At 42.5% G+C, this 24,580-nt stretch overlaps 1 long non-coding RNA gene across 1 annotated transcript in view; it reads right to left on the bottom strand.

Annotated features, from left to right (window-relative positions):
- Positions 1–338: 338 nt before the first annotated feature.
- The window catches only part of LOC144141927 (uncharacterized), a 55,353-nt gene continuing 31,111 nt past the window's right edge, over positions 339–24,580 (bottom strand). The window contains exons 2-5 of the long non-coding RNA XR_013316753.1: positions 23,232–23,362; positions 23,092–23,165; positions 3,705–3,797; positions 339–580 (exon numbers count right to left, since the gene is read on the bottom strand). This is a non-coding gene — a long non-coding RNA (uncharacterized LOC144141927). The remainder of the gene's footprint in view (positions 581–3,704; positions 3,798–23,091; positions 23,166–23,231; positions 23,363–24,580) is intronic.

The following is a 24,580-nucleotide window of genomic DNA, read 5'->3' on the forward strand; positions in this document are numbered from 1 at the left end:
CACTTTCTAAAAAGTGTATTGGTCAGAGAGATAGAGCTGACAGGAGGCAGCAATCGCGATTCAAGATGGACCAGGTTCAGTCTTGTGGGCTTGTTACTGGCGATACTGCGGACTGTCGCTCGTCTTTGTCTTCAACACCGGCGGTGCAACTAGTACTATCGTTGCCACATACACAGACGATGCTCATGCTACACAGCCATTCAGATGTAACTGAACTAAGCCCCCCGTTTTTTTAGTAGTGTTTATTTATGGCTTGAAAAATAGTCTATGAGGAAGTTGTCCTTCCGCTTCAAATAATTCTCTTCGCAATTTCAGCCGACTACAATCATAAACCAAAAGAACAACAAAATATTTTCTATTTTATTGATGCAGAGGATCACAAAACGATAATATTACAGGGTTGATGCTTTTCACAGAGTGCATGAGAGGTGTTAGCAACCCTAATCACAGATTATCGAATTGCTTGCCTTAGTGTCAATTTTGGGGCAGATATTGTGAAAAGCTTTTGAGCATTCAGCATCATCTGGATATTTGCCTTCAGTTTTTTTGGCTCTCTGAAAACAATTGTAATGTCTTTCACCTGAAAAAAGTAGTTTCTCAAACTAAAAAAGTTGGCGCAACAAATTACACGTTACTGCCAGCAAAAATTCTATAAAAATATATATTTAGTTGTTTTATTCAGTATATTATACGAACTTTGTGTAGTAAGCTAGTTTGAGCAAGTGCACTTTCTTCTGTAAATTGTTTAAAGGAAATAGGAAAGACAAGAAACGCCAAATACTAGGATAACGTGGCGCAGAAACAAGAGACGAAAACACTCAAGCTGGTAACGCAGTGTCATAAATACGAATTTGCTACACAAATATTTCTGGGTAAATGCCGAAACAATATTTGTGTGCCTTACCCGGAAGGTTTTGTGAATAAATTTGGGTATGTTGAGACCAATGACATGCAAAGTTACGTCTATATTGCATTTCAAGTTTTTTTAACAAAAATCATCAACTGAAGAGTGCACAACTAGTTCAATTGTTCAATCCAGGTAAAAACTTGCACAAGAAATGTTTGGTTGAAAACATGGCTTTTTTTGTGTAACATTTTTTTCCTAGGAGGAATTCGTAACCTGATTACAAATATATACTTTAAATAGTTCACATGCAATATCAAAGGCAGAGTTGGCCGAGTTAAGCTAAACACGCGTTTCTAGATTTGTAAGCAAGAAATGTTTTGTAACTGCAACAAAGCGGTTATACGACACCTAAAATATTCACTGTTGCGACGTTTATTTTATATAAAGACACGATTTTTTGTACATAGCCAAACATTGCTTGATAAACTGCCTCAAATGTCGCTGTTAAAAAGAACTGCAGTAACATAGTGAATTCAGAGCTTTCTGTAACACCTTCCCAAGCATTGTCATGACCTTTTACATTTTTCCAAAATACAAACTATGACTAAAAGTAATTAAGATAGCACGCAAAATGCCAGATGCGCTTCACCCAATTAAATCTACATACCGTCGAGTCATCTGTATGCACAGCTAGTTAAATAGTGCAACTTTAAAACTAATTTACTAGTCTAGAAGCCTGAAAGGAGTTTCTTTTTAGAAAAATTCTGCAGAAATATAGAATAAGTTAGAAATACAGTGCCAGGCTATTGTGTTCAAGTAGAGCAGATAGGTTAAATTGTGCTGTTACCATACGTAGTTATGGTAATGATATAATAAGCTTTCAAACTATACCAGTGCAAGGAAAGGGAAAGTATGTGCGGTGCGAACCAGCGTGGTATTTTAGTTTTCTATCAGACCTTTTTTGTGTTTGATAAAGACTGTACTACAGATTGTGAGAAAAGACCGGCTTGGTATTTGTTTTGCCGTGTTAGCTGGGAAACCTACAATAGAAGTTTATTTCAAATCGTTTCCTCGCAATGAAAATTCAAGTCATTTATCAAAACAGACTGCATACAAGGTATCATAGCGCACTCCGGTGGCCTGTATCATATTTCTTCTAGAAACGATCCTATGCACTAAACTGTGTATTGTGGGTAGTGTAAATGTGCTTTTCACTATCTTGAGTGTTACATCAAGTTAGTTAAAAATATAACACACAAAAAGCTTCCCGCCATTATATTCAGACTTAAAAATTAAACGCAAGGCCTAGGAGCAAGAACAAAGAATCAATAAACACAGGCTTAGTTTACCTACGCAATTTGTACTTGCAATACGCGTTTTCGTCTTGGTTCTTTCACTTATTTGATAAAAATGTGTATTTATGAAGTGCGGAATCTGGTTTTAGGAAAGTAGCCCGCTTCTGGCCGACAGGGTAACCAACTATGTTTATAAAGTGTTCGACAAGTTTGTGCGAGAAACAAAAAAAGATGAAAGAAGCACATTCTCGGGTCAACTGTGGGGGTTTTAAAAATGCCAATATTGGTGTGATTCCATTAAGACATACCTGCATTGATGGTGCTTGAAATGAGCGCCAGAATAATTCTTCTAACTTGTACAATTTTTTTGTCTAAAGCTTAAAGATTCAAAAGTGACTGCATCCGAACTTTTCGGGCAAATACCACAGCTCAGCATAGCCAATCTGTATACCAAGAACATACTAAATTATGGAGCAAGCTGGACTGTTTAATGCTGTGGCCCGTGGTAGCTTAGAGACCCTTTGCCAATGTCGGGAAAGTATGTTGACGAATTTAAACACGGGCAATTTAATACATTATTTTTTTAAAGATTTGGGCCTCAAAGCACCTCGAATGCAATACCCTATTTTAAATGTATGCAGTCAGTTTGGAGAATGGCGGTCATATTTTGATACGAAAATCAGCCTATGATGTCAACACAAATGAAATAATTCATAATGTTATGTTCTGCGCCAGACTAGTACTCGGAGTTTATCCTGTGAAAAAAGATGAAGTGGTGCAAGAGTCCAAAAAATTGGGGAATATGAGCAGTAGGGCAGATGTCTGAAGTCAGGTGTAATTGCATTTTGGCTGTCGTGTTGCGGTGGTGTGATTGGAGTGATTTTTGCCAATGTGTGTTCGACTGCATGTTTTGGGCGTTAGCTTTATGCAAACAAATATTCAGTCTTCAGACGGTAGTAATACCCTATCTTCGCTCTTCCGTTCGTGCCTTGATATGTTGGTTTTAGACATAAGTTGGGTATGATACGATGTTCGTCATTGCCCCAGCTCTCTTAGACCCTCTCAGCCAACTTAACATGCGACCACTAAAAGCTCAACGAACGGCGTTTCCTAATGTGGCTAATGTGTGATTGGCCGTAAGTGCTGGGGCCAGGGTTCAGCAAACAAATATTATGATTTGATTGATTATTCGTGCAGTTATCTGAAATTCTAAAACCACTCCAAGCTTAGAGGTGCATCCTATGTGTTCACCCGACTGCAGATTTCATCAACACTGCCTTTTCACATAAAATACAAAAGCAGCATACAAAAATAGCTCTTTCACTTCTGACTCAATATATTCCCAATGTTCTTTCAGTATTAAACAATTATGAGTATCTTTAGGCGATGCTACTTGCGTGACTCTTGAGAATAGTCGAAGGTGTTCTTACCACTGCTCCCAGAGTTGAGCAGATTACTCAACGAATAAGGCCACCATTCATTTTCACTGCCTTGGGTGAATGAGGCAAATGGACAGTTTGAGCTATTGTGAATACATGTCTGCTTTTGTAGTGCATACTTACGTTTTGGTAGAGTTTTGTTGTATGTGATAAAGATTCCACAGCTGCCCTTTGAGTCTCGAAACACCATCATTTCCACCTTTTCCTCAGTCGCCTCTAAAATAAATATAATGGTATGACATACATATTAACGAAAGGTTGTTAGAGTGCACTAAAATGATTTCTTCAGCGCACGTAAAGAGGAACGTCGCGGCTTTCGCTGTTTGAGAACAACTCTGGCGTTGTTCTCAACTAACGCACGAGTTGTTTTGATATCATGCACAGCTTGCATAAAAAAGGCCTAAAAACATTTTTGTAATACAATAAAATATATACAATGTCTGAAATGTGAATTTGGGTTCAGAAGCTGCTACATCGATATCACAATATTTATCACGTCGGCCTTCGCTAACGTTCCCGCTTACCAAAAATCAATCTTTTGTGGGTGTTTATGTGTGTTATGGTTGTTTATTTGAAGTATGATATGAAGGTATTACTTATATTTCTGCTATGTCATTCACTTTAAAAGTTGAGTTTTAGGGCAGCCTTCTGATGCACCAAACATATTTTATTGTGACATTTCAAGCTGCCCATTTGTGCTTAGAGATATTTTTACTCTCAGTGAACAGACACAATGCCATTAGAATTTTGTCATTTTTTTCATCAAGCGTACACATTGGTTGTAGTCTCAGAAGTCGCAGGCTTCACGCTCAAACCCGGCTTATTTATGTTAAGGTAATATATTGCAGAATCTCAAAAGTGGGCGTTTCGAAGCCTTGCACAAGATATTTAATAAATATTACTTTCCAAAAATGTTTAACGAAGGGCTTACAGCTCGGCTCTCCAACGTTTGTTAGGCATTTTCTGGTGCAAACGCCATTTTATCTTCTGGATCGAGACGTAGGCATTCAAAAGTAAAGCAGCAGTTCCAAATAAAAAAAATACAATTAAAATACGATCCAACTGGCTTGACAAACAGTGCAGTATGCCTAATATCTTTTTTTGTGTGTGGATATTTCTGAGTTTTATATGTGAAGGCATAAACTTACATATTGTATTAGAGGTAAACAGAAGTAGCAATGTTAGCCCTTTAAAATAACACGTGTACAATAGTAAGATAATTAGGCATCGATAACAGCTTGAGCGCACGGTGACACTGCGGCCTTTTTCGAGCAGGCCGCTTTGCAATCTCTGTCCCTGGTGCAATAAACTCAGTACCTATACACGTAGGTTCAGAGTGCTTTTCCGCTCACGCATGGCCCCTTCACCTCAGGAGAAGTGGCATCTTTTATGGTGCTGCTCTTTGCATATAAGTGGATGGGAACATCTCTGCCGTTCGCTTGGAAGGGATGGTAACCGTGTGCCAGAGCAGTCAAACAACTTTGTTTAGGTATACAGGTGGCATATCTCGTATCTCTGCAATCGACGGGTGCGGCACTCGGAACCACTTGGACTCTTTCTCGGCGCTGGAAATTCATATATGGCCAGTGCGACATCTACGACAGTCACTTAGAAGGCTTGTAAGTGGTGTGAACATGTATTCAACACTGCCTGTTTGTCAGGTATACACTGTGCGTTCGCGGATTCGTTTGCCAATCGCAACTCTAATATACAGTTGCAGGAGTAAATACTGCATCCTAGAAGCCCAGATAAGGATTATCCGCCGCCCATTATTTGGGCAACAGGGAATCTTTCTATGTACTTCGTTGGTGAAACGACAGCCTGAGTGGCTGGGCTAGTAGCTTCTTTTCGTATAGTTGCTCTAATTTTACGCTACAAAGGGTATATTAAGAGCACAAATATTTAAGCTTGAGTTTGTTCCGGCCATGCTCAGAGAAGGTGTTTGCAAAATAACCGAGCCCACTTGGGCACACTTCTTGTGAGGAGCTCTGGGCGATGTCTAGGCTTGCGCCAGGGCTTCCGCCAGGAAAAGAGCTCAAATACAATACCAAGAAAATAGTTTCCGTGCGCCGGTGCCGCAAGTTGGGAACACAGGATAGCTGGCGTTACAAACGCAGAGTTTTCAAAGCCCACGGGCGTGGGTTACAGTGCCGTCCTAACGCGGTTCAGTTTCAGAGAGATTTGAAAAGCTGCCGAAGAAACGATCCGCACCAGCCAGTATTGCAGTACTTACAGCGGAAATTTTTGAAATCTATGTGTAGTACAACAGCCGAGGCTCCGATGAAGAAAAAAGGGCCGGCTAATGTGCTGTTTCTGCATCCTCGCCATAGTGCGAGCTACGAAAAAATTTAATAAAGTTGAACTGTTTTATTGTTCCTATAAGTGCTGCCTCTCGTTTTGTGCTTAAAGTTTGCAGCTTCATTTCTGTGTTGGAAGAAATTGTATCATTTAGCGAAATAAGAACCATAAAATGTATTGACTGCGTAAGAAGAGGGTTTAATATCAATAGGTAAAATGAAACAAACCAAATACTGGGTACAAAACTCTGCAACAAATGATTTAAAGCTAAAGAAAATGGTTTTTGAAAAATGTTTGCGCCGACAGCTGAAGACCAGGTGTTCCAGAATATTGTGTGCCATAAGAGAAAACCGGAATGCCAAACAGAGACAAATCAGAAGTTAACCGGTACGGTTAGTAGTGCACAAAGGGGCTCATTCCTTATTCTATTTTCCACGTCTGACACTAGCTTCCTGTGGTCAACGCTGGTACAGACTGAACATTTAGGTGTTCCAGAAAAAGGAGAGCTGTGTTAACACAAAAAACGGAATTTCACTACGAAGCTACGTTTATGTTGAAGAGCGCCTTTGTGCTAGGCATGGAAATGCTTAAAGCAACCATGACTGCAAAAACAAGTCAAAATTATTTTTCACGTGCTAAAAGGAGGTTAAGGTTTGTAGTCAAACACGCTGTTTCGGAGAAGTGTAGTGCAGATTTATTTTCCGCAGTGAAAAAAAAGTGCAATAATGAAAGCATTGACAATTTATTATTCTTCTAAATCTATTGTTTTCTAGTTTGGCGTTTAAATTAGAGCCTAATATCGACATCCGAAGTGCGTGAGCTTAAGAACATTCGTGCTTGCCTAGAAATAACATTATTCATGCTGTAAAGTTTTGGGAAACGTTTTTTATTTTTGCGGGGAATGCAGTGTACTAAATGTCTTGCATCAGCCAAGCCACAAACAAAATGCTGTTTTTATTTCCAGAATACCCAGCATTTTACCGATTATAAAACTGCTCCTTGCTAATAAAACCGCACTGAAATATTTATGGCAGAACCTAAAATATTGTAAATTTCGAATAGTTCTTAATTATTATTATTGTTACGTTTGTGTTACGAAATGTGCACACATTTTTACTTGTATAACACTTTAAAAATGTAATTTAAAATTGTTCTCAACATTTTACAGATAGGTCTGTGGTTGTTGGATATTTCCACATAGTTTTGTTTTCAATTTATTTGTTGTAACACGCTCGATAAATACGTAAATCATGGTGGGCGCGATCAGCGACACTCCTAATACCGAGACACTTCATTCACAACAGAACTTCCGGTGGTAACGTTTAAATAGTGACTGAAAACTTTTCAGTACAATTGGCCGCGAAGAGTAGGTGTAGCTCTGGCCTGTGACGCCCTTTTAGGCTACCAGGCAAAACGTTTCGTGCACTTTTCGCGGAAGCACTCTGCACCAACCATCACTGCCATAGCTGTTTTCTTGTCAATTTGCGGGTTGTATTAAAACGCAGTTCCTTGCCAAAAGGCTACCGATTTTCGTCCTTGTCGGCAGTACACATATTCCCCAAGGACAAGCTTGTCCCTGTGGTGAAGTCAAATATTCAGGCCTCCACTGGCATGCCAAATTTAAGATGCTCGTCGGATGAGGAATGTGGCAGTTCAAGAGCAGCGTTTACCAATGCGTGGTAAAGCTTCTGCGATAGTCTGGGTCACATAACCCGAAATCCGTCAAACGGCAACGTTTCCTAACTGTGGTTTCTCAACCACTGTTTGCATGTATTGTGCGCTTTCCGTAATCAAGAATACATGGTGTCGTGGCAACCCCAGTTATACACAAACTTGCCCCCGGCGCTATGCTGCTGGTGGGAGAGGACAAAAACGACTACGCTTCTCGGAGTCGCGCTGCCAGTTACTCAAACGCTTCCCAGCTTATTTGGACTTGTAAATGGGTGATAATATACGTATTGTTTCCGTGTAACAAAATCATCCGCAAAGTTCCAAAGGCTCAAGTATACCCCTGTATTGTCAATCGAATGTTTTCCCAGTCGAACGTTTTAAATGCTCGACCAAGAAATGCTGGGAATGGTTTTGTAAGGATGGTATCTCGCTATGTTAGTCTCTTTCTGATAGGAAATTTATTGCGTATGTAGTGTTAGCCTGCCATGCTCTCCTTATTTATGTCTTGAAGTAGTGTTGAGAAGGTGTTTTGAATGGGTCACGGACCACACAGGCGGATTGGAACGCGGTCAACGCATCGAAGACTATATTTAAAAGAATGAAGGAAAAGCACGAGATAGTAGACGGTGATAAGAAGAATGGGTTTGGGTCACACGGAAGCAGAGTCAACACTTCGAACATACGCGAAATAGTCTCGCGGTTCGTAGCTACCAGAGCAATATCTGATTTGCAAGTCAGCTAACGTTCCGCCGGGATGCGATTCCAGCGGCTCAAACAGCAGGAGCGACAACAACCAACAGCCGGGATAGAGGTTACGCAATTCGCGCATCAGCACCGCAATCACGCTGCCCAAATTCGCTTTCGAGCCTTGAAGGGTGGTAGCGACGGTCCAGTTCAAGGTGGCCAACGCCTCTGACGGGGTACATTCCACGGCCCGCGCCCTGGTCCGCCGCTTGGACTCCAGCCGCTGTAATTCAAGCCATAGCGATCACTTTCGCGCGCTCCTCTTCTTTTCGTCGTCGATGAATCTTCGCCGTCTCAATTGAGTGGCCAATCATTACATCACCCCCACCTTAAGAAAGCTTTTAGGGGACTAAACAACTTTTCTACTAGTCACTTGGCAGGAGCTGAAATTGGTCACGTGTCACAGCGAACCCATGCACAGCATTCAGACAAAAATAAATTCAGTTATATGATAGCTTCTCCCCCTATTTGTCCACGGACGGAGTATAGAAGCGGAAGCAAGGTTTGTTCTCAAACTATCAAAGTCACTTGCTTGCATAGGCCCGTCTCATTGAGCGTGTACGCAGCAGAAACTTGTCAGTCGTTCTTCTGCTGCAGATGTGGCTTGAGTGCACATATTCTTAACAGCATTTGGCAGATACGGCGAGTAGAAAGTTTCTAAAATTATCCAAAGCCATGAAACCATAAAAACAAATTAAAAGCAATCTTCCGAATACCCGCATCTCAAGGCTTGATGCGCTCATGTGCTGCTCGGATAATAGACTCCTGGATCATATTCGGCACTATGATCTGCTTCAACGTCTTTCCCGCTGAAAATTGGCACTCTCTATATAATGACGCTTCGCTTTCAAGAAAGTGTAGTCTTTCCTCCCAACTGTTAGGTAACAGGACGTCAAAGTATAGTTCTGGGCTGCTCTTGAGTTTAGTGCAGCTCGGTTGAAAAGGAGTTCACGAAGACGCTGCCACGTTAAAACGTGTGGTCTGCAGTGCTTCAGTCCATGCAGCGGCGGGAATCAGATACCAAGGCTCCGAACGCAGTGTTCGTTCAAGGCTGCTCATCGTATTATCACTGTCCCCAGCAACTTGATACTCCCAGTCACAATCTGGTTCGTGAGGCTCCCTGGCGCCTTCAATCTGGCCTAGAATCAGGTCGTACATTTCACTACTCATGGAGGCTGCGATATTCTCCACCACCAAATACGGCGTTTAGACATGCATTTTGCCTCTGTGTGTTCCTGGACGCAGCCGTGAAGAAAAACTCGGCGTGTCATCCCAGTCAAACAATTGTCGTCGAGAACATCCCGGCTGACGATGGCTGTCTCGCTTCAAGTTTCTCGGAGCACACTGCCGAATTTTCCTACCACTCGTTGAGGAACACTGCAATTCCCTTGATGAGAAATGCTTAATTTCTACCGCTGGTAGTATTACAGTTTGAGCGACATCGAGATACGCTAACATCTGGCCTCTATGGGAGTTGATTTTTGAGGCTCTCCTTGGAGACTCGTAAATTGCACATTCGGTCAGTTTGTCTTGATATCCTGATCCGCTTCGACAATTGTCGGAACTGTCACCTGGCATTCCACACTTGAAGAAGTTTGCATCTTCCTTGGTCACACTGCGACAGTCTTGCGCACTTGTGTCGACAACGATCGCATAAGAATGCTTCTGTGTTGCCTTGATCCGGTGTGTTGGCTGCATCCTTCGTCATTCCCGGCGTGTCAGTTGGAAGCTTTCCTAAGTTCACAAAATTTTGCGCCTCCACGAAACGGTCCGTGACGTCTACAAAGATATCCTGGGTGGCGCACTGGCGTTCCTTGAGGAAGACGACGAGTCTCGGGTGGCAACAGTACTAATGCTCTGAAATTAACGATTCGCGGAAACCTTCGTAGGTTTTCGAAATGTTGGCGATTTCCACCCAATGGTCGAAGTAGCTCGAGAGGTTCGCCGCAAACTGTCTTCCCGTCTGGCCGTCTTTAGTCCGGCCTTTCCGAAACTTCTCCTGGCGCCCAATTCCCATGAATCTGAACCGCTTGTGCAACGCTTTCTTGAACCTGGTGTAGTCAAGCGATTCTCCTGCAGTCATACGACCAATCATGGTCAGCGCTTCCTGAGACAAGCACACAATGCGACCTACGGCCCAATTTTTCTCCGACCACCCCTGTCCAGTCCCCACGTGCTCGACGCGCTATAAGTATGCGTGTCGGTCATCGCGTCTTTCATCAAACACAGATAGGAGCATATCCGGGATGACGTCAGGCACATTGGGGTGGGTTTCTTTCCCGGCAATAGCGGTGGTGGTGTGTTCCGACACTTGTTGAAGACGCATCTTCCAAGGATTTGCATTTCCCTCTTTGCAGCTTCCTTGGCTTCCTCGGCACCTTGTCGCTGTCCCTCCTTTTCCAATTATGCAGCTGTACTGGCTATCTCGGCAGCTTCCTTGGCTATCTGGCAGCTTGTCGCCGTCCCTCGTCTTCGCGTTCTGCAATTTCACTGAGTGCTTCTCTCTCAGCTGCCCTCTCTGCACGCTGCTCCACCCGCTGGCTGTCGATCAACTGGCAAAGTTCCATCCTGAGAGACCCAGCTGCACCCCGTTAAGATCTACGTTTCCCAAATCAGTCTTGAATGACGTGTTCTCACAGCACTCCACTTCTTCCCGCACATTCCAAGGGTGATATCGTGGCAGGCTCGCCACATGGGTAATAATGGGCCACGAACCACGCAGGCGCACTCGAACGCTATTAACACGTCGAATACTATATCTAACAGAATGAAGGACATACACAAAAAAGTAGATAGTGGTATGGTATGTTATAGACCAAGACGGGTTTGGGACACACGGAAGGACAGTAAACTGTTTGAAGGTACAGAAAATATAATCGCAGCTCGGAAGGGGCGAGAGTCATGCATGATAAGCAGGTGAGCTCATTTTTCGTCGCGTAGTGATTCTAGCGGCTGAAATAGCAAAAGCGACAGCACCCAACAGCCGAAATGGATCGTCAGCAATCGGCTCACCAGCGCCGCGATGTCGGGAATCAGATGAGCACTCGAGCCTTGGCATAATGTAGCGTCCGCCCAGTTCAAGGAGGCCCAGGTTCTTCACGGGGTACTCTCCACGGAGCGCGCCCTGTTCCGCCGTTTGACTCCCAGCCCATCTTTCAAGCCCTCGCGATCACGGACACACGCTTCTCTTAAAAGCTCTCTCTCTCTCTCCATTGCCCGGTCAATAACTCGCTTCGCGATTCATCACAGTAAGATTTCTTTGTTCTCTGGTCCTTTTTATGCTTCTAGTACCTCTGGTGTGAGTATAAAATCAAACGCTTTGTCATAATTTATAAATCAGAGGCAATCTGGGATAAGAGGGTAAATACAGGCTACGGTTTATGTATTTTAGCGGACGACATCCCCATACTAAGATCCACTGGTCCTCTTCTGTAAGCCGGACTACACTATGTGGCTATGCGTTGATTACAGGGAGCTATCAAACGTCTGGTTGCTGACAGTGAACCGATACCGCGGATCGACGTCGTTCTTGCACAAGTCAGAATTACTACTCAAAATTTCATTTCACGAAAGGGTACCGGCAGATTGCAATGCCGAGCAAAATCCGCTTTTTCAAAAGCCGTGCTAAATGCCGTGGAAAAGCTGCATTTTCGCAGCAGTCAGGGATTCTACTAATTCAAATCCATGCACTTTTGAATCAAAACCGCAATCGTGGTATACGCTAGACATATGCGGAAGGTCTCTGAAGGCACCCCAATTGTGTGTACTGCTTTGACGACGACTTTATCACAACTGAAAGCTGCAGTGAGCACTTAAACGTCTTACAGAGGGTTTTTCGGCAAATTAAAAACACGAGGTTCACCATCTTGTCAAATATATTTGGAAACATGGCAACGCAGTGTCTCCTTTTGAGGACACAAGGTAAGGGATGGTCGAGTAGAGCTAATGAACATGGCGCTGCAAAAAGATCCTTCGTTTGAAACAACCTCAGATCTAGAAGAATGTGGCGTCATTCGTGGAACTCGCGGAATTGTACGGTCAGTTTATCCTTAAATTCGCTGAAGAAGCCAAGCCCCTTAAAAAATAACCCGTAAGACCGTAAGAAACCCGATCCAGTGGAATGAAAACCACAAGAAATCTTTGTCGGTCCTTAAGAAAAACATTGTTCTGCTCCTTTCCGGCAAGCACCAAACAATTCGGACATCTTTGTTTCGCAACTGACCCATCCGACCAGAATATGGGTGCCGTCCTGGTACTGGCATTCATCCTGTATCATCCTGTATGTGTCATCTTTTTTTGTATGCTATGCTAGCCGTGCCCTATTCCCTATAGTTAGCATGTATTCAAATGGCGAACGAGGATGCTTAGCGCTGCACTGGGGAGTAAGGAAGTATCACCTGTACTTATGCTTCAACGAATTTGTTTTGCGAACCAACCACCAACCTTTAAAGTATCTGGAAAGTGCGAAACATTTGAAGATCCGCGTCTTTCAGTTCTTACAGGAATACTCATTACTGTTCAGTACTGTAAAGGGCAGTCACAAGGTCGGTGTTGATTTTCCCTGTAGTGTGTGAATATCCGCGAATGTCCTTCCCCCACCAGTGCGTGTTTGTCGGTGAAGTGGAGAGGGGTCGGGTTGGGGAAGTGTGTGTGTCTTCGCCAACAACTTTCTTAGAGGGGGAGACATGTTATCAAGTACCACAACTTTCTGCTCTGAGACAAGCGGGTATTAGAGAACATAGCCAACTACTATTGCGTGTGTATGCGCCACGGAAAAGAAAAAGAGGAGAAAAAAAGATGATTCCGCTCTGGTAGAAGACGGGGTGCTCTGCGCTTGGAACGCGGAGGTCGTGAGAAAGCAAGAGGCAGCCTTTCGATGGGACGCCGTTGTTCCCACTACTTTTGCATGACCATGGTGCCCCCGTGATGGCCTAGAAGACGTCACATAGAGAAACGAAAGAAGGGACCAGCACCCCACCCCCCGATGGCGTTTCATAAGGTTCCTACAAAGCAACAGCCAAGCTGCAGCTAAGTTCCGGCTACCCTGAGCTTTCCCGACCTTAGAGCTCGTAATCACGGGAGTCCACTAAAAGGGACTCCTCTTCTGTCGTATTATATACGACGAACAATATTTTTCCGCACTTGACACATGCAGAACGATAAACGACCGCTTAAGAAGGATGTCTTACCTTACAAACAAATTTTCACGGTCTCATCTGGTTCATATTATGCCACATTCATCTTCACTGAAGCTTTTCTCCGTTGTGGACGTTAGATAAGGGCAAAACTTTCCTTCGTCTTAACCATAGTGTGTGTTCGTCATAACTGGTGTATCGAGATATATATACATATATATATATATATATATATATATATATATATAAATATATATATATATATATAACACATAAATAAGGCTAGGCAGTCGAGAAAACCTCGGAAAGCAAAGGGGAGGATGTGGTAGATCATTAAAACAGATTAAGAATTTGGAAAGAAAGAAAGAAAGTGAAGAAAAAATGCCCGCCAGGTGGGATTCGAACCCACGACCTCCAGAATACCGGTCTGGTGCGGTATTCTGGAGGTCGTGGGTTCGGATCCCACCTGGCGGGCATTTTTTCTTCACTTTCTTTCTTTCTTTCCAAATTCTTAATCTGTTTCAATGATCTACCACATCCTCCCCTTTGCTTTCCTAGGTTTTCTCGACTGCCTAGCCTTATTTCTGTGTTATTTTCAACGAGCCCCTCATTTCCTATTCTGATTCATTATATATATATATATATATATATATATATATATTTATATATATATATATATATATATATATATATATATATATATATATATATATATATATATATATATATATATATATATATATATATATATATATATATATATATATATATATTAAAACGAGGAAGACTAGGCACCATCGGCGTAACGCTACCAGCGCCGCTACACAGCGGTGAAGTGAAAACAACAGCTAGCGGAGCGTATTCCCTCATGCGACCTGCATCATCATCATGGCAAGACTCAAGATCATCATCACCAGTCTGTTGTCACGAGAGCTGAGCGCGCACGGCAGAACCCCTTCGGACTCAGCTGAGCCTCTCTGCGTTTCAACGCCTTGCTGCCGTCCTGCCAATAAACCTCGCCATAATATATATACATATATATTTATAAGGAATAAAGGGTTATCAACCAAGAAAACCTCGAAAAGCAAAGGGGAGGTGTGGTAATCATTGAAAGAGATAAAGAATTTAGAAAGAAAGAAAGCGGAGAAAAAATGCCTGCCAGGCGGGATCCAAACCCAGAACACTCCAGAACACCGGTCAGGTGCGATGCACACACACATATATATATATATATATATATATATATTTATATATATATATATATATATATATATATATATATATATATATATATATTTATAAATATATATGTATATATATATATATATATATATATATATATATATATATATATATATATATATATATATATAAATATATATGTATATATATATATATATATATATATATTTAGGTATGTATATATAAGGATTGGCAGTAAGAAAAACGTGGGAAAGCAAAGGGGAGGATGTGGTAGGTCAATGAAACAGATAAAGAATTTAGAAAGTGGAGAAAAAATGCCTGCCATGTGGAATCCGAACCGACGACCTCCAGACTATCAGTCTGGTGCGAAGACCACTACGGTACCGGCGGGGCGATATCCCCTCCACTTTCTGGGGTATTTATGTCAATGTAATTTTTTCCTGGGCTTGGGGGTGACGATGTCCTGGCTTCTGCAGTGACGATGTCGTATCGGCTCGATTGACTAACAGGCGTCGCGGTTCCAACCGATGGGACAATGCATTCAAACTGCAGAATGTCGCAATTTCGCAGATCGAAGTGGTTCAGACAAGGTTTCCCAACCACCACAACGACAAACCTGTTTGAACCAGCTTTATTAAACAGCTGTTTCGAATGTTGGGCACTTCCCTAACTTTGTCGGAAGGAGCCCAAAATTCGTAGCCGGAGTGTAGCAAGTAGACGAGAAGTACTCCACCTATATCGAAGATGTCATGACACATGCCATCGAGCTGACAAGGACATGTCGAAAAAAGACGAAGTGCAGCACAACCGGAAGGAGATCACCACGTTGGCCTTTATTACGGTGGCAGTTAAGAAACATAGTGCCATTGAGGATGCACAACCATTGTGTCAACTTTTGAACCACCTGTACTCCATTCGCCTCAAACAAGATTGTTCGCGTCAGCGCTTCTTTTCGGATTTCGAAATCCGTACTCTTGCCCGAAAAAAAATACATGACCAGCTACAGCAGCGTGACGCTACCTGCATCAGAACTCCCATATTCATAAACATTGGGTGCGGGACATAGTAAAGGAGGTGCTGGTGTGTATTACCAAAGTTACACTGCTTTGTCGGTGTGCTCTGCAACACTTCCAGCCCTGCTCTGAATCGGTGTCCAGACCAACCTTGTCCATGGCACCAATCGTCAATCTGACTTATCACGGCTACTTGACCGCTATTTCCGCACGTTCGGCCACAGCGGCTGCATTTCCATTGTGTGAGCAACTCGTCGAAAAACCGACTGGCCAGTGTGCTACTGCTCACATATCACATGACACATTTCTTGTATTTGCGACGACACCAGATGAAAGAGTGCAGGATCTCCTCACCGTACGAAAGGAAAGTTTAGTTTGGCGATGGCCCTTGTCAGCGCGTGTCCTCCCCACCACCGCGTAAAACTTCGCTTGCTCATAACGCCAAAAACTTTCTCGGGATTCCCCTCCCTCCGCTCGACGTCGATCGCCTTCGTTCTTCACTCATGCTTTGCCGTCTCTCCTTCATGTCTTCAGTCAAAATATTACCTAACAACACAAGGAACAGTATAGACGCTGCAGTTTTGGAGCAAAAACTGCATTATTTGGACTGGTAAAAATTTCTCACAAACAGGGGTGATATAGATTGACTGTTCTTGTAGAAGGCTCTGAAGTGCAAGTGTTTGGCATACTAGAGCTAGTATTTTGGTGATTCTGGTTGATCGGTGCTTCCGCCGGCGAAAGGCCTAGACTCAGTACTGTGGCCCCTATTTATAATGGTTTGAATTGTCAACACAGCAGGCCACCTGCCTACTTTACCATGCACATATTCATTGGAGGACTCCGCCATTGTACGCAATGTGCTTTTATTCACCTTGTGCTCAGAAGCCTATTTTTGGATAAAACTTTCTTTCACCTTCCTCTACCATCTTTATCTTTCTCTACCGTGAACACAGCATTTCTATTGCTGACAATAAAAATGCCAGTTGTGCAGATTTGCCACAACATACTCAGAAACTGAATTGTAATCACAGCTACCATCACCATTCATAATGAGACCTGCAACTACCTATACTGAAAGGCATCAGAGAAGGAGACAATATCTATCCAGTGTTATTCACAGCATGTTTATAAGAAGTTTTTAAAAGATTGGATTGCTAGCGGTAAAGAGTAACGGTAATGGAGAATCCCTCAGTAACTTTGGATTTGCGGATGATGTTGACTTGTTATGTAACTCGGGGGACAAATTGCAAAGCATCCTTATGTACTAGAAAAAGAGAGTATAACCATGGACCTGACATTAATACTAATCAGTAATGATCAATTACCTCGGAACAGCACAGGGATTTAGGATAGGTGGCGAGTCAGTGGAAGTGGAAGCCAATTTATCTACTTAGGCTGACTTGTGACCCCGGAGACCATCCATGAGGCGCAGATAAATAGATGGATAACAATGGCATGGAGTGCATTCGGAATAAATTCTCACATAAGCAATGGCGGCCAACGATTGTCCTTGAAGAAGAAAGCGTCTGACAGCTGCATCTTACTGGTACCCACTCACGGGGCAGAAACGTGAATGCTCACTAAGAGAGTTGATCTTTAATTGAAGGCGACTCAGCAAGCAATGGAACAGAAGATGATAGGTGTAACATTAAGGTACAAGAAGAGAGTGGAGTGGGTAAGGAAAAATATGCGTGGTAGGGACATATTAGTAGAAATTACGAAGGAGTGGTCGTGGGCAGGGCCTGCAAGGCGAAGGCAACATAACAATTGGTCATTTGGTGTAACAGACTGGATCCCTAAGAAGGCAAACGTGACAGGCGGCTGCAGAAAGTTAGTTGGGCAGATGAGATCAAAAAGAATGCGGGGATAACTTGGTCGCAGTTAGCACCGGACCGGGATATTTTGAGGTTACTGGGAGAGCCCTTTGCCCTGTAGTAGGCATATACCGGCTGGTGGTGGTGGGGATGATGACGATGGTGGTGGTGATGATGATAATGACTATGATGATGATACGTCTAGTGTGCCAAACAGTAAACAAAAGGTTGCGTGGAATGAAGATAGATGGCAACGAAACAGGCCACTTATTCAGACACCACAAGTGGCTTACCTTGCACTTTGGAGGCGCAGCCCAGGTACATTTAGAAGTCAGTACAACGGGAGGCAGTAATTCGAACCGTAAACAGTTAATGATTATTACTGATATAATGGAAAATGAAATCAGTAGTTACTGGCAAATATTGGCATTACGACGAAATTATCGCCTTTATAAAGCCAAAGATGGGTGAAGCCAAGCAACAAAACCAATGGAAAGGGAAAAAAATCCTACAAGGAGTTGGAATTTTGCAATAGGAGGGGCTACAGACCGGTGTAAAAAGGCGTTGCAAGTACATATAGAGGCAAAGACAACTGGTATGACACCGGAGGTAGCTACGAAAAATGGGATATCTACCGGGACACAAGACTACAACTGCAGAAACTGGTGCCCGCAAAGATAAAAGAGAAAAGCAAAACATTTGTGGCAAAATATAGGGGAAGAAAAGCGAATTCAAGAATTTTGAGAACCACATAAAATCAATAAACGTGAGAAACGACATCCACCAAAATGTTTGATTGATGAGGAGGGAAACATTACACTGGAATAAGGCATTGGCGTATATTTATTGAGTGATTAGTGAGAAGTTTAGGGAAATAGATGAAGAGAAGCCGGCACCCGGAAGAATAGCATAGCCAAAGACAGCGGAACAAGTAAGAAAATTGTGCAGCCTTGAGTAGAAAGAAGCAGCAGAAATAGTTTGCTCCCAAGAAACAGTGGACCCGAACGAAATACAAATGCAGCTGATAAACCAACTAGGAAAAAAAACTGATCTTTTAGGAGGGGAATGGATGAGGTAATAGAAATCGAGAAAATACGAGAGTATTGGCTGGAAAGAAGATTGATTTTATTATATAAAGTCCAAGTAAATAAAGCAAGTAATTATCCAAACAGTCAAGTTAAAGTAACGCCAGTAGTGCACAGTTTTCTATTCCATGCTATAGAATCAGAAATTCAAGCACGGAGGAAAGAAAATAAATATCTGAGGTACTATAGAATGAAGTAAACAAGACAGGTTTTTGGATGATATGGTGATTGTGATAGCACAGCGCATTAAAATTGTGAAAGCGGGGAATTGACCATTATGTATTACGTCCTTGTACATTAAAGCGTCATGTAACATAAAGGGGCAGAACGCAAATAGAGAAATGCTGTCGGCTGCTGAAACTCTACAGCTAAGATGAAGAGACATTAAAGTTGCTTAGAACAAACTTTAAAGATTATATAGTGCGCGTAACATGGGAAGGTCAGACATGTGCACAGCAGGTCAATATCAATCGAGGAATGAAGCAGCGATGCCTTCTGAGCCCGACACTGTTTTTATGTTTCATAGTAGCATTAAGAAGTAACTGCAATGAAGTTAATTGCGCTTAAATGCAGAGGATCTGTGGCAAGGCGAAGTGCTACAACAGCGTATTCTGTCAATGTCGTATGCAGACAGCATTGTTCCCTCAGCTGATAGTCATACTGGAATGCAGTGGTTACAAACATTTTTGGCCAGAAAGCTGCAGACCGTGGGTTATTTTTAGCACTAAAATTATATATATTGGTATTCAATGCCCGAGAACTCCCTCACTGTCAATTAGGCGAGGCGAGTTACCCAGAGTCAAGAAGATACATATATGACGTGTCGGTAAACAAGGGGTCCTACTTAAGAAGTAAGGAGCACCTTAATAAGAATAAAAAAAGTGCAACGCAGCTTTAATAAATCATTGGGCTCGGGCGGGTATGAATATATAAAGTGTGAGTGGATTGTGGAAAGGAGTAATGGTTTTTGGCCTCTCGTTATCGAACGCAGTACTCTGATTAAAATCAGACGCTTTTTTACGCCTTGAAGTGAACCAGAGGACTGTCGGTCCTTGTAAAACACCCTAATGAGGCAGTACCGAGAGATATGGCTGGGCGTTGCTGAAGTTGCAGAAGCTCAGAGTAAAATATGTTTTCAGAAGAGGTAGAGAACAAAGGCTCAACGCAGGTGGGCTGCAAAACATTTTAGGTACCTATAGAAGAAAAGCTGGACACGTAGTGGTTAAGACAAACTGGAAGGCTATCTAGAAATGCGAAAAATACAGCGGAGAATCATAGAAAGCCAAGGTAACCGGAATAGAAGAAAACCAGGCGGAAACCAATAGGTGGAGACAAAAACGGAAGCTAAAACGCTTTTAAAGATGTAGAGGGTCGAGATATTGTGCACCAGAAAAAAAATTTTCCACGATAATTGCAAGGGCAGCACTTTACCTTTTGAGGCTGCAGAAGGTTGCTTGAGAACTGAGACTTTTGAAGAAAGAATACAAAATGATGGTGTATGCGTAGCGTCCACAAAAAAAAAACTATTCGTGAGATAGTTTTATAATGTGAGTTTATCCATCGAATCTCTAAAAAAGGCAAATTTCGCCAGCCTGAATCCTTAGGATTTAGTGGTTGAGCAGCGGGAGTTACCTACAAGCCTGTCGAAACAACTAAAGAAGATTAGAATACTAACCGAAGAAAAGCAGAGAGGAGAATAATGTGTAGGACAGGTGCCACTTGCCACAGAGAGCGTTTTCATCTCGCCCATAAAAATAGCTATTATTAAATTAAGAGTATAAAAGATACCTATATTATTTTTTTCTTGGTGAGATAGCATGCCATCAAAAATTATAAAAGGTATACCACAAGCATTCATTCAACCAATCACTCAAATAATGACATTTTAAGGGCTGGGACAGGCTGTCTCCGAAAACAGAGTACACAACGATCCTGCTAAGAGAGCTGCCGTGAATAATTTTCCTCGACCACTCCAACAAAAAAAAAAACGGCGAAGCCTACGTTGCTTGGCATCATATTTTCGACGTTTTATACGTAACTTCGCCCCACTTCGTATCCTCTGTACATCAGCTCTTATGCACCAGGATGCTTTTAAACAGACGGTTAACCGGCAATGATCACAGCTCCTAGTATGTTGCGCACTAATGCCAGAGCTTGTGGATTGCTTCTGTTCTTGAGCGCGACGCTCAGCATCGGAAAAGAGAAATCGCAGAGAAAAAATACATCCTAAGGAAGCAGTAAAGTAAAGCCGTCGTCTGGTGTATTCAAAACTATTACCTCTGCTTGTCAATTCACCATTGTTGCAGATAAACACACCCTCTGTTGACTATGAATGATAACAACCTTATCACGGTTCATATGCCGATGGATACCACGTCTACAACAGTTTGACTGACCGTTACGTGAAGAATCTGTGAAGAGCTTTCCGAAGCGGTTGCCCTTTCGCAATGTCCACTATCTCGCCCGTCGGAAGTTCACTATCTTGCCTGTCGCGCCGCTGAATGATTATCCAGCAGAGGGGGTCAGAAAGTTGCCTTCGCTTCAGCGGCCGATACTTACTGCCGAACTTTATTAGGCCGCTTTGTGGCTAGGCGGCACCACTAAATAGTGAGTGCGACACCACCTTAAGATTCCGGCTTACGAATAGCGTACTCTACAACTACAATCACCGTCCTTCGAGCCATGAATGAGTGTCTGTGCTTCATCGCAAGCACTGCCTTCGTTTAGCTTCAGATGATGGCGCAACCGCTGAACACCTTGAGTTGCCGAAAATGTACTCTGGTGCACGGGGGCGGTTTTTCTGGCGGGTCCTCTCCACAATTGTAGACAAGTGTGTTGTCTCTTAGGCATCGTGTCAGTACCGCATGCGAACTACGTACTCTCCTATCGATTTAGTGATGCAGGTACCTTGCCCTTCTCTTTTGTTTGAAAGAGTAGCCATTCACCACTACGGAGTACTGCGTTTAACATTGACTGGGTGCCATTGGATACTGATTGCTCTGAATCACTTTACTAGGTAAGAAGATACCCCACCACTTCTGTCAGGCTTGCCACATGGCCTTCTTCTGCGCAACATTGTCTGCGATATGAAATGCCTCGTATTCTGCAAAGTGAACGTGGCAAGTTCCAAAATTGTTACAGAGTTGCTTCGTGCTACCAACAGCACCCACAAAACTTGTTCTAGCTATCAACCTTAGAAAACCGGACTCACCGAACAGCACCTTCGCACACTCTCTAATATGCTCTGCATGTGGGTGTGCTGAGACTTTCGGTGTGCAGGGTGCACCAAACGTCCAGATGTCGGTGTGCAGGGACCACCAAAATCGGGAAGTTATCCTACCCTTCGACATTTTCTTACAATCGCACTGTGCAGCTCCCTACCAGATACTTACACTTTCTTTTGTGATTACGGCTAGCTACCCTGTTTGGCGCTCGGCACCATTTTTTTCATCGATTGTCATAAGAAGTCCGCCGCGTTGATCCCCAACCATAAAAGTAAATTTAAACAAGACGCGAATATGACCGAGGAACAGCAGATGGCCGGGTATGATGATACGCAGCACACCGTTTGCTCATCAGAAGGACATGAGGTCGTGCTTTTGACGATTGTTCCAAGAACAGGACTCCGCATTAAGTTCCTTCACAAGTAAGTAGGCCCATACGTCGCCATCGGCCAGATTTCTACAGTAATTTTTTGCGTGTCACCAGTTATTCCTTAAATAGACAACCGTAACCATAAACCGAAACCTTCCCGGTTTCCGCTGCGGCGGAAAACGTGTGGGCATCAGAGATGTTTTTTCAATATATTCCCATGTTAACACGGCCTCATCATCATTCATTGTCATAACCAGGGGGGTTTTCTCAGCGATCACAAACAGCCATACGCCTATTGTCATATTGATCTGTGCATAACAATCATCATCGTGCGATCGATCTGCTCGAAAAGTTAGGGGTCATCGGTCAAGTAAACACGATGTCTTGCAATAACCCGTCACGCTGAAAATATGCACCAATAGCATAACATGAAATATAATTCGTCTCCATAAAGAAAAGTAGTTCAAACACGACGCTTTCTTTGTTACAACATGAGTCAAAGTGAAATACAGGTTGCAAACTGCTTTTAACGTTTGTGCAAGAAGATATAGGTTGATTTCGTAATGTGAGAGGCCAGAGTCTAGTCTGACAAAAAGATGCGCTTTCTTTTGCGGCGTTTTATCTGCGTTGGTTTAAAGTATTTGTGCCATATGGAAGGCACCAATCAGGCACAGAACCCTTAAAATATCATCACCAATATTTGTGTAATACCGCATGTGTTTCGTTTTATTTCCTGCAGCATATTTCTTCAGGTTTTCTCTTCACCAGTGTGTCATAGAAAGCTTCGCTTGAATCATTATTGGGTGTGTTTATTATATGTTTTTCGACAATTTCATCGATGCATCTAAAAATGTGATGTCATATATATTTTGTGTTGTATATTTGGTCTCACATATTCACAAATACTAAGGTATGTAAATGTATATACTTGAAATAATATTCCCATATCTTACCTCCTTCTAATTCCATCACGTTAGGTCCACCACCAGAATCGAAATCGTCAAATAGGAACGTTATGGAACGTTCTCTGTTTGGAACAAGAAGGAAAGGGTAATTTCTTTAAACTTTCTAGCGTGAAAATTTAACTACTTACCTCGTTCTGTTCAAAATCGGTGTCCTGTGCACAAAAACTTCTCTATGCGTGGTAAACAGCACATCATCTTCGTAACAGCTTGCCGACGAAGGCCATACAGAGATTTCAATCGATGAACTTGTGTTAAAAAACTGGAAAACAGAAAGACTCGCAACATATAGATTGACTCGTGTTTTGTACAGATATTTCTATCTTGGGCAGCATGGCTGAAAATGTTATGACCAATGCTTTTTTTAAGCAAAACAAAATTATTAGGTGTACCTAACTACAGATTAACTGAGTGATAATAAATACTATTCTATTAGGATGTTTGCAATAATGTCTTACTTTTTTTGCAACCCAACGTTTTGGTGAATGCTTCACGGTGACAATTGATACACTAAATACTTTCCTTGGATGTTTAACTACTCACAGAGCGAAGGCCCTTGACATCGTGAGAAAAACAGAATTAGTTGCTGAAAATACCGTAGACACAATTTTTCGTGGTCAAGCGGCCGCGAAACGATTAGAAAGACACAGAACTAGTAAAATATTACAACAAATAAAAGTAAAGCAGAAATAAAAGCATTGTTAGCACTAGCATTATGAACGAATTGGTTTGAATTCGTTTGGTCGTATCACAAAGACATTGAAACATAAATATGGGTCTATATGAGCATATGGCGAACGAGCGTAGTGTCAGGGCAGACAAAGCATTGTAAAGACAAATCACACAAACCGAATTATTACCCGCCACGTAAGGTTAATTTCACATTTCAGCCGAGATTAAGGGCTTCTTCAGTATGAGGGTCTCCACTACACTCCTGAACAGGGCGACACTTGCGCCCGCAGCCCAAACAAGCGCTTCAGGTGGGCTGTTACCTAGATTACTTTGCATGCATATATAACTATACCACCGAGGAAAATGTCTAGTGATCCCTAAGGAAAACTATAATCATGGCACCTATGAGTGTACATTTTCACGAGTTTTTCTGTTTCTTTTATTGCACCTACAAGAGGTTCGTGGGTATAGCAAACGGGTGCAACTCCTGGTTTGTTAAGCTAGACCCTCAAAAATAAAGCCACGTCACTGTGCTTGTCACTGTTTTCAGGAGGTGAGCTTAGAGTGGATTTAATAATCAACTCAACAGATCGCCGGAGACGAGGTCTACAGTCCCAAGACAACAGGTGACACGAAGTGGCTGTCTTAAGTGCCGCTTTCGTCGAAAAAAACGGAAGGAAGGAGACAGACCACTGAATCCTAGTACAAACAAAAAGATTCCATTAATAAAACCGGCGAAGTATGCTACAGGTAGGAGAGCATAAAACATTGACGAGAGATAATAATATCACGGTACAAATTTGAGATT

Source organism: Haemaphysalis longicornis, unplaced genomic scaffold (assembly GCF_048455015.1).
Source record: "Haemaphysalis longicornis isolate Haplotype H1 unplaced genomic scaffold, Haemaphysalis longicornis Haplotype H1 scaffold_6, whole genome shotgun sequence".
NCBI lineage: Eukaryota > Metazoa > Arthropoda > Arachnida > Ixodida > Ixodidae > Haemaphysalis > Haemaphysalis longicornis.